We start from the raw sequence: 9,975 nt of genomic DNA, 5'->3' as shown, positions 1-9,975 counted from the left end.
AAATGCTATTTTTAGATAAGAATGATCTCTCTGAGAAGAATTTAAAAGTGTGTAATTCTAAGAAGCACATTGGTGATGTCCAAGTGAGTGAAACAGATGGGATTTTATATGGTCAACACTATTCTTTATAAGGCAGAGAAACTGTGAATCCTGGGGCAATGAAGTTAAAGGTTCCAATTGATTTAAATAATTTTGTGTCAAACTGAAATTGAAGATGTACTAAGAGTGTCCCTGAGATAGGAGGCCTAATTTAAGCACAATGAAAATTCACTTTGTTTTCTTTTATGACTTGTTTTATATAAAAATATACCAAATTATAGTTCTAAACCAAAACCCTTCAAACCAACCAATCAAAAAAACCACCAAAAAAACCCCAACAAACCCAACAACCCTATGCTCAAGTTAAATCTTACTGATAAATCATGCTGAAAAACAAAGCAAACTATCAATCATTTCCAATCAACAAATCCTAGCAGTTAATCACAGGCATAGTCACACTTTAACATGGATCCACTTCTATCTTTAAGATTCTGATTAATAATTGTGTTGTCAAAATGCAGAATAATGAATAATCCTTAAGGCTTTTTGTGCACAGAAGATGATGAATACTTGCACTTAGCCAGTGAGAAGTTTATTTAGTTGTTAAAGTGCACGTCTCTTTAAAGTGAGCTCAAACAATCACAATTAAAGGGGGTTTGCCATTTTAAAACTCATTTTGAATGCAGCAGAAAGTATCAGATGAGTACTGACTGAAAAAAAACATTTCACTTTGGGTTGTGGACTGCTATTCCATGGATGTCACCTAGTATGATGGGTTTATTGTACTATTGTGGGTATTATAGGGCAAATTTTCTCATCCTTAGTTACACTTCATTCTAAGAATGTAAATTTAATTAAGGAGTGAAGATGCATAGAAAATCAGTGAAACCTTTCCCTATTGATTCATGCTATAAAGTGAATGCCTGATAAATATTAAAACATGCTTAGAAAAAAAAACAAATCAAACCAAACAGAAAATAACAACACCCAACCAACCAAAACCCAAAACCAACCAAACCCCCCAAAGCCAAAACAACAACAAAAAAAAGAAATTAAGATTTCTTATAAGGTGAGAATGTCAAAGACTGCATAATTTGTGGGTTTTTTTAATGAAGCTTGAATGAAAACTAGGCTCTGACAAGCTTCTGTTTACTAGCTGCCTTTGGAATCAAAACTTTCCAGTTTTGCAATTATCTCTGAAGTTTCCAGTCTACCTTGGCTTCTTGATCTTGCATTGTGAGAAGAACCTCACAGTTATCTAGCCTTTCTTGAAATCTACTGTCTCATAGGGGGGCAAATGCAATGAAATAATGTCCAAAGTCAAATGCTGACAGTCTTGCTTTTTCTTCTCCAAGAAAATAGTTCTTGTCACAGGCTGAAACTGCTATGATAGCTGTGTCACTGAAGTGCATAAAAATTTAAACAAAATAAATATCTGTAGTTAAAACTATGACAGTAGATTTATTTACTGGGAAAAAAAAAAAAAAAACATTTGTGTGCAAATAGTTGAATCCATCACAGTGTTTTTCAACACCTCTAGGAAGCTTTCCAATGTATTGAAAGGGAATTATAGTACACATTTTGCATTGTCATTGTCTTACACAATATCCATTGCTGACACACAGCCTGTCCTATTTTAAATTCTTGATTTTGCTCTCATCTGCAGTGTAATGAAAGATTACAGTTCCATGAAATCAGAGAGCTCTCCCTTTACAAGCTAGGTGTACTTCACTGCATGACTCTGTGAAGGACACTTTCTTTTAGTTTCTGGGTTTTATTAAAATAATTTGTAAAAGAAAAAAATAGTCATAAAAGCATTTATGGAATAGCTGTAAGCAACTGAATTGTGCAGATAAGAAGTGTTCTAAATGTTTCCTGATTTTCTAGATGAACAATCACAAATAGAGTGCACTGATCTTGTCCTAGGTGACCACAAACAGAAAAAGATAAAGTGATACATCCAGTTTCCCACCTTGCAGGGAGAAGTTGCAATAACCTTAGCTATTTCTGAATCTCCTTCCCTAAAGAACTGTATGCAAGAGGGCTAGGTATAGAACAGATTAAAACATAAACCAAACATCCATAAAATTCCATGTAGACAAACCTATTGTCATTGGATTTTGATACTGCCTGGGATTTTCCTGAAATGTGGCTGCTACAGTAGGTAAAAATTTCTAAGTTTGGAAGGCAGTTAACTTTATACAACTTGGGCACATCCGTGTGTCTTAATTGACTATTAGAAATGATGAGTTAACAAAAATGACCACAGGACAGTGTTGTTCATAAAGACTTGTGTGGTAGTTTTAGGCTATGCCTTTAAATGTTTTTCACAGATCTTGAGTAGAAAGTAGTAAAATATATCACTGTTGGGTGTGAAAAGAAAAATAAAGATAATTCTAAACAATCCCATTGGAGAGAAATCTACCATAAGATTTAGTTCCCAAAACAATTTCTCTTCTCACTTCCTGGGGCTGGGAGCTACTAACTTTTTGCTTCTGCTTGACCTTGGCTGCATTGTGTTGGCTAAGTCTAACTTCTCTGCTCCTTTCTCTTGTCCCTTTTGTACATGGGAATAAGGGGGGGACAGAAAAGGAGCTTCCACTGATCCTTGGCCAGGGGGATTCTTGTGCTGTTTATCAACTGTAAATACCTGTAAATATTATATATGTTGTATATTTGTACACATTCATTTAATTTCATTTCATTGTAGATTGTAGTTTTGCCTGTAAATACAGCTTGCATTTGCTTCCAACTGAGCTGGTCTGGCAAATTTAATGTTGGGGGCAGAATTTCAACCCACCACAACTTGCTTGAATAAATACATTTTGTTTCAAAATCAGAATGGTAACACCTACCATGCACCAACAGAAAGAAAACATTTTCAGGTGATAAATAAGGGCCTTGTCTTGCAAGAAAGCAGTATTCCCCTAAGGCTGCACTGTGCCTTCTTGATTCAGTGCAAAACCTCAAACCAGCAAAACCAAACCAAAAGACATAACACGTTTTCTGTTTTCTTTGCTTCTATTTTAGTGTGAAGTTGCATCCAGTGAAGGCAGAGAAAAGATAAACAGTTTAAAAAAATATACATTTTCCAGGAAGTCAGGAAGTATTCCTTTGTTATTCTGTTAGGAGATCTTGAGGAATCAAGTAGATTTTGAGGATACTTTCCCAAAGCAATATAAATTATTTCATGGGTAGTATGATTTGCCTTAGCAATACCTGAGTTTAAAGAAAGGAATGAAGTCTTTCGTCTTATCATCCTGATAGCTGTCTCAAACCCTCCTTATTTTTTTTTTAATCACTAAATGCACACTGAATAACATGAATAAAGCACACAAGCCACTGTCCTGCACTCCAACTTGCCCTTCTTCCAAGAAACACCCTTAATTATTGATGTATTTCAGACCAACAACCTCAGAAATGCAAAGCTGGTGGGAAAAAAAAAAAGGGGAAAAAAAAGAAATAAAATCAAAATTTCTTTGAGGCTTGAATTTTGAGAAGCTGCAGTGGCCTGGGTTAACACTCTCACATGATTGCCTTTTCTCTTGATGAGAGGGACAGTAACACAAAAAAAAATCAAACCAACCAACCAACCAAACAGAAAAAAACTCTCTGGTTTGAGATAAAGAGCTTTACTGGAACTGAAATAATACAATGTACATTTACCTTTGTGTGTTTCTTGAAAAGCAAAGCAGATTGCAGAAGCAGCAGCAGCAGAAGCCAACGACGTAAACCCTCAGCCCCCAGCCTTCAGCTAGCCCAGCAGAAAAGTCCAACTCCCCAAATCAGCAACTGGAATGGAAACCTCTCATGTTGCAATTTGAACCTCAAGTCTATCATGGACTACGTTGAAAGTTTGGTGTTATTGTTCAAAAACATCCTGGCTCATGTCAGCTTCAAAATGAAAGAGATGGCTGCAGCAAGGTATTGTGCAGCTTGGAGTTCAGATTGCAGCATGAGAGGTTTCCTGTTCCGTTTGCTGCTCTGGGCATTTGCTCTCTCTCCTGCTGGGATGGTGGCCAGATGAGGAAGGGATGAGGGGGGTAGCTCCCTGGCTTGGGTTTATAGCTCACTAGCTTCTGCTTGCTGCTGCTTTCTGCTGCGGTTTTTCTGCAAATGGGCTAAAGTAATTGTGCACTCTTGTTATCTTCTCTTCACTCTCTATCTCAGCCCAGAGGGGTTTTTACATGTGTGTGTGTGTGTTACTTCTCCCTCATTTCTGTGTTAGGAGGAAACAGGCAGCTTAACCTGTTCATAGTGCTTTAATGTGTTACAAAACCCCACAATATTTTGCCCTAGCCAGCACTTAAGACAGAATGACTGCAGAATGGTATTGAACACCAGTTCTGAGGCCCTCAATTCAAGAAAGATGTTGAGTTGCTGGAACATGTCCAGAGAAGGGCAGCAAAGCTGGGGAGGGATTTGGAGCACAAGCTCTATGAGGAGAGGCTGAGGGAGCTGGGGTTGCTTAGCCTGGAGAAGAGGAGGCTCAGAGGAGACCTTATTGTTGTCTACAACTACCTGAAGGGAGGTTGTAGCCAGGTGGGGGTTGGTCTTTTCTCCCAGGCAACCAGAACAAGAGGACACAGTCTCAAGCTGTGCCAGGGGCGTTTAGGCTGGATGTGAGGAAGAAGTTCTTCCCAGAAAGAGAGATTGGCCATTGGAATGTGCTGCCCAGGGGGGTGGTGGAGTCACCATCACTGGAGGTGTTTAGGAAGAGACTGGATGGGTTGCTTGGTGCCATGGTTTAGTTGATTAGATGGTGTTGGGTGATAGGTTGGACTCGATGATCTCGAAAGTCTTTTCCAGCCTGGTTAATTCTGTATTCTGTATTCTATCAGCAGTATATTCTACTCAACCCATGATGCACAGTTGGCATCCATAGTTCAGTATAAAATCCTAGAACAGAATTTCTGCTTCTTTTTGTTTCTCTTATATATATTTTTTTTTTAATCTATGACTTTATGATCCCAAACAATTTAGGAACCCAAGTTTTTAAAAACTCATTTAAGCCATAAATATGAATTTAGCATAGTGTAATGATAATTCTAAATTGTTCTGGATATGAACCAACTGAAAAAATAAAGCAACAAAAAAAGAGGAGGAGGTCCATAAGAAGAGCTACAGAGGATCAAGGGTTTCTTCATGGAATGTTGAGCTTCATGTGCTTTCCATAAACCCAGGGTACAGGCTACACTTAAAATAGCTTCCTTTTCCATTTTTATTTTTTTCCCCTTCATATTAAAAAACAAAACAAAACAAAAGAACAACAACAACAAAAAAGCAAAGACAAAGCCAGGGGAAAAAGCATTTGGAATGATGCCCAAAGTCCCATTTTAAAGTTCCGTGGGCTTTTCTCCCATCTACCTAATGGTAGAGAGAAGCAATGGTAGAGAGAGAGAGCTATAAAATGTTCACTACACATAAAAAGTTGTGCTGAGAGAGCAGTGTGAAAACGGAAAAATCCAGTACTCAAGAGACAGTAAAGCAAGAACTGACCTTGCATTCCTTCATATTCAACATCACATAGTCTTTAAACACAGCATGATGCAGAGTTTTCTTCTAGATCTTACCTCCTCCTCCTCATTCAGGGTATGTCACAAATGAGTCCAAATAATGAGCATGTCTTTGATCTTTTGACTATTTTCATAGCTCTGTCTGTGTCCTTAGGCATTACCCATACACACCACTCAAACCCTGAGCTGAAGACAGAATTATTTATTCCATTATGGGCTTCCTGATAGCCTTTTATGATGACATAACCAGGTGGATAGATGATGGTAGAGCTGTGGATGTGGTTTATCTTGATGTCAGTAAAGCATTTGACATGGTCTCCCACAGCATCTTCACAGCTAAATTGAGGAACTGTGGTCCGGAGGACCAGGTAGTGATCACCAGTTGATCATCTGGATAATCAGGTAGTAGGTTGTGAACTGGTTGAAAGAAAGAAGTCAGAGAGTTGTTGTCAATGGGATGGAGTCTAGTTGGAGATGTGTATCTAGTATAGTCCCTCAGGGGTCAGTACTGGGACCAGTTCTATTCAATATATTCATCTATGACCTGGTTAAGGGAAGAGAGAACTGTGAGCAAGTTTGTGACAACACAAAACTGGGTGGAGTGGCTGACACACCAGAGGGTTCTGCTGCCATTCAGCAAGACTTAGAGGGGCTGGAGAGTTGGGCAAGAAGAAATTTAATGAAATTCAACAAAGGCAAGTATAGAGGCTCACACCTGGGAAAAAACAACCCCATGGACCAGTATAGGTTGGGGACTGACCTGCTGGAGAGCAGTGAAGGGGAAAAGGACCTGGGGGTCCTAGTGGATGGAAAGATGACTGTGAGCCAGCAGTGTGCTATTGTGGCCGAGAAAGCCAATGGCATCCTGGGGTAGATTAAAAGGCCTGTGCTCAGTAGGTTGAGAGAGGTTCTCCTCCCCCTCTACTTTGTCCTGGTGAGGCTACATCTGGAATATTGTGTCCAGATCTGGGCCCCTCAGTTCAAGAAGGTCCTCAGGGAACTGCTTGAAAGAGTCCAGTGCAGAGCCACAAAAATGTTTAAGGAAGCAGAACATCTTATGAGGAGAGAGTGAGGGAGCTGAGGGCTCTGTAGTTTGAAGAGGAGATTAAGAGGTGACCTCATTCAACATTTATAAATATGTGAAGGGTGAGTGCCGAGAGGATGGAGCCAGGCTCTGCTGGGTGATGCCCAAGGACAGGACAACAGGCAGTGGGTGGAAGTTGAGGCATAAAAGTTCTATGGAAACCTGAGGGAAAAAAAAATTCTCTGTGAGGGTGACAGAGAACTGGCACTGGCACTGGCTGACCAGGGGTGTTGTGGAGTCTCCCTCTCTGGATGTGTTCCTGTGTGACTTGCTCTAGGTGATGCTGCTCTGGCAGGGGGTTTGGACTGGATGAGCTTTTGAGGTCCCTTCCAACCTCTAACATTCTGTGATTCCTTGTGGTGCTCATCACATAAAGCTCCGTGAGCTTCACAAAGGCTAATTTATCTTGACAAATCCTTTCTGAAGTGACAAGATAATATACCATACTTTACAGACAGGCAGCACAGGCACACAGGCAACAGTTAATGTGGAGTCAGTCAGGACTCAGGTGATGGAGTTTTTGTCACATTTTGTAATAATTTGCACCTTAGAATCATAGCATCATAGAATGGCTTGAGTTGGAAAGATCAGAGAGCTCCAAGACCCCTGCCATGGTCAGGGACACATCCCACTAGACCAGGTTGCTCAAAGTCTCACCCAACCTGGTCTTACACACTTCCAGGGATGAGGCCTTCAGAGTTTCTCTGAGCACCCTATTTCAGTCTCTCCATCCTTATAGTAAAGGATGTCTAATATAAATCTACCCTGCTCTAGTTTAAAAAAAATGTCCCTTGTTCTGTCCCCAGACCCTTAAAAAAGAGCCTTTCTGGCTTTCCTATAGGCTCCCTTCAATTACCAGAAGGCTGCTATAAGGACTCCCTGAAGCCTTCTCTTCTCCAGTCTGAGAAGACCCAACTCTCTCAATCTGTGTTGGTAGGACAGGTGTTCCGGCCCTCTGATCATCTTCACTGCCTTTCTCTGGATGTGCTCCAGCCGGTCTGTATCCTTCCTGTCTTGAGGACTCTAGATATGGACACAGTACTCCAGGTGAGTTCTGACCAGTGGAGGGGCAGAATCAGTTCTCTTGACCTGCTGGCCACACTACTTTTGATGCAACTCAGGATACAGTTTGCCTTGTGGGCTACTAGTGCACATTGCTGGCTCATATCCAGCTTCTCATCCACCAGCATCCCCAAGGCCTTTTCTTCAGTGTTGCTCTCAATTTTGTAATTTCTTAGCCTTTATTGGTACCAAGGACTGCCCTTACCCAGGTGCAGGACCTTGCACTTCACCTTATTGAACCTCATGAGATACAAAGAGCCCACTTTTCTAGCTTGCCCAGGTCTCTCTGGATGACATATTTTCCTTCAGTCACATCAGCCACACCAGTCACCTTAGTATCATCTGCAAACTTGCTAAGGGTGTACTCTGTCTTGACCATTGATGAAGATATTGAACAGCACTGGTCCCAGTACAGATCCATGAGGGATACCTCTTGTCACCCATCTCCCTCTGGGCATTGAGCTGTTGATGACTACCCATTGGATGCAACCATCCAGACAAGTCCTCATTCAACCATCAAATCCATATCTCTCCAGTTTAGAGAGAAGGATCATCTAGTACAGCACCCATTCACTTTAATTGCAGCTGAGACTGCTCAGTGCATCTCAGACTTCAGGATCTTGAAGTGGGCATTCAGAAAAGAGAAGCACTCTTTACAGACCTTCTGTGAAGCATGTGATGTAAGGAGTGTGCAGCATCATTCAGGAACTCTGACAGTCAGAGATGAACTATGCTTCTCCAAGCCAGAACTCAGCTGCCCTGAGTGGGAGGCATCCTTTCTCATCCAATAGTTGGAAAAAGTAAGGGAGAAGTACCATGTACAGTGGAATCTTTTATTTCCTGGGCCTAATCAGGAAGCCAATCTTGGACAAGGATAATTTTGTCTACTGATTGAAGTATGAGGTTAAAAATGAAAAGAATTAACTAAGGTAATAGACAAACTTCACTATGACATTCTCTAAATTTTAACCTTTTTTTGTGCATCAGCTCCTTGTTTCAGCTTTCTTTTTCTCTTGCATTCCTCCTGTTTCTCCAGATTCTAACTATAGGTGTGGGGTTTTGTGGCGGGTTGAAATTTACACACCTACACCCCTCCCCCCCCAGTATTAACTTTGCCAGCCTAGCCCAGCTGGAAGCAAATGCAAGATGTATTTACAGGCAAAACTACAATCTATAATGGAATGTAATGAATAGGTACAAAATACACAGGATTTATAATATTTGCAATTAACAAACAGCAGAAGAACTCCCCTGGTCTTTGACCAGTGGAAGCTACTAACTTCTCCTTTTCTGCCTACCCAGACCCCGCTGTGCAAAAGGGAGAAAGGAGTAGAGAAAGTTGCTGTTAGACTTAACCAAAACAGTGCAGTGAGAGTCAAGCTGAAGCAAGTTAGTATCTCTCAAGAGTGAAGAAGAGAGAAGAGGAGAATTGTTTTAGTACAAGCAGTCTTATGGTAGATAGGTCTCCAATGGGATTGTTAAGAATTATCTTTATTTTCCCTTTTACACCCACTAGTGATTTATTTACATTTTACTACTTTTCTGCTCAGGATCTGTCAAAAATTTTAAATGGATAGCCTAAAACTACAAAAGCATTTTTGCAGTTAGTCCTTTTGCATGTCTGTTCACTCTGTGAAGATGCTGTATATGCACTTAGTCAGCATTAAAGGTTGTGAAGAATTTAAGCACAATGAATGAACATACAAGCTCTTGTTGAATATATGCAACCCATATTTTTTCAGACCTTAGAATATGGCCAAACATTAAAATATATATATAAAAATATTGTAAGAGTGGAAAAGGTACAATGTCCAAAGATAACTGCAAAATATCATGTCCCTGACCTGAAAACCAGACGTGTGAGGTATTTCAAATAAAAGATCTCAAGGGTAAAGCAGTGCTTATTTATAACTTTTCTTATAATCCCTTCTCTTCCGTTGTTTACCTGGTTTAATAGATAGTTAATATGAATGTGAATAAAAGTAGGAAAAAAAGAAAAAAACCCTGGCCACCACCACCTCAAACCCTGAAAGAGAGAGCTAACATAGCAACATCAGTGGCCAAATGCTTAGCTCCACAAAATTACACATTTGCAAACTCCAAGCATGGAGCATGTGGCTTGTGTTTATACTGAACTGTAACAAGAAATCTAAGTATTCTTCAGATGACTATGTGTCCCCAGTGCAACCAGTTTTGGAGGTTCTATCTTTATTCTCTGTCATGTTATGGTGTTCAATTCAATGTGATATAGCTGTGAGTTACTTTATCATTTCT

Source organism: Dryobates pubescens, chromosome 9, assembly GCF_014839835.1.
Source record: "Dryobates pubescens isolate bDryPub1 chromosome 9, bDryPub1.pri, whole genome shotgun sequence".
Lineage (NCBI taxonomy): Eukaryota > Metazoa > Chordata > Aves > Piciformes > Picidae > Dryobates > Dryobates pubescens.
Note: the sequence above shows the minus strand (reverse complement) of the source record.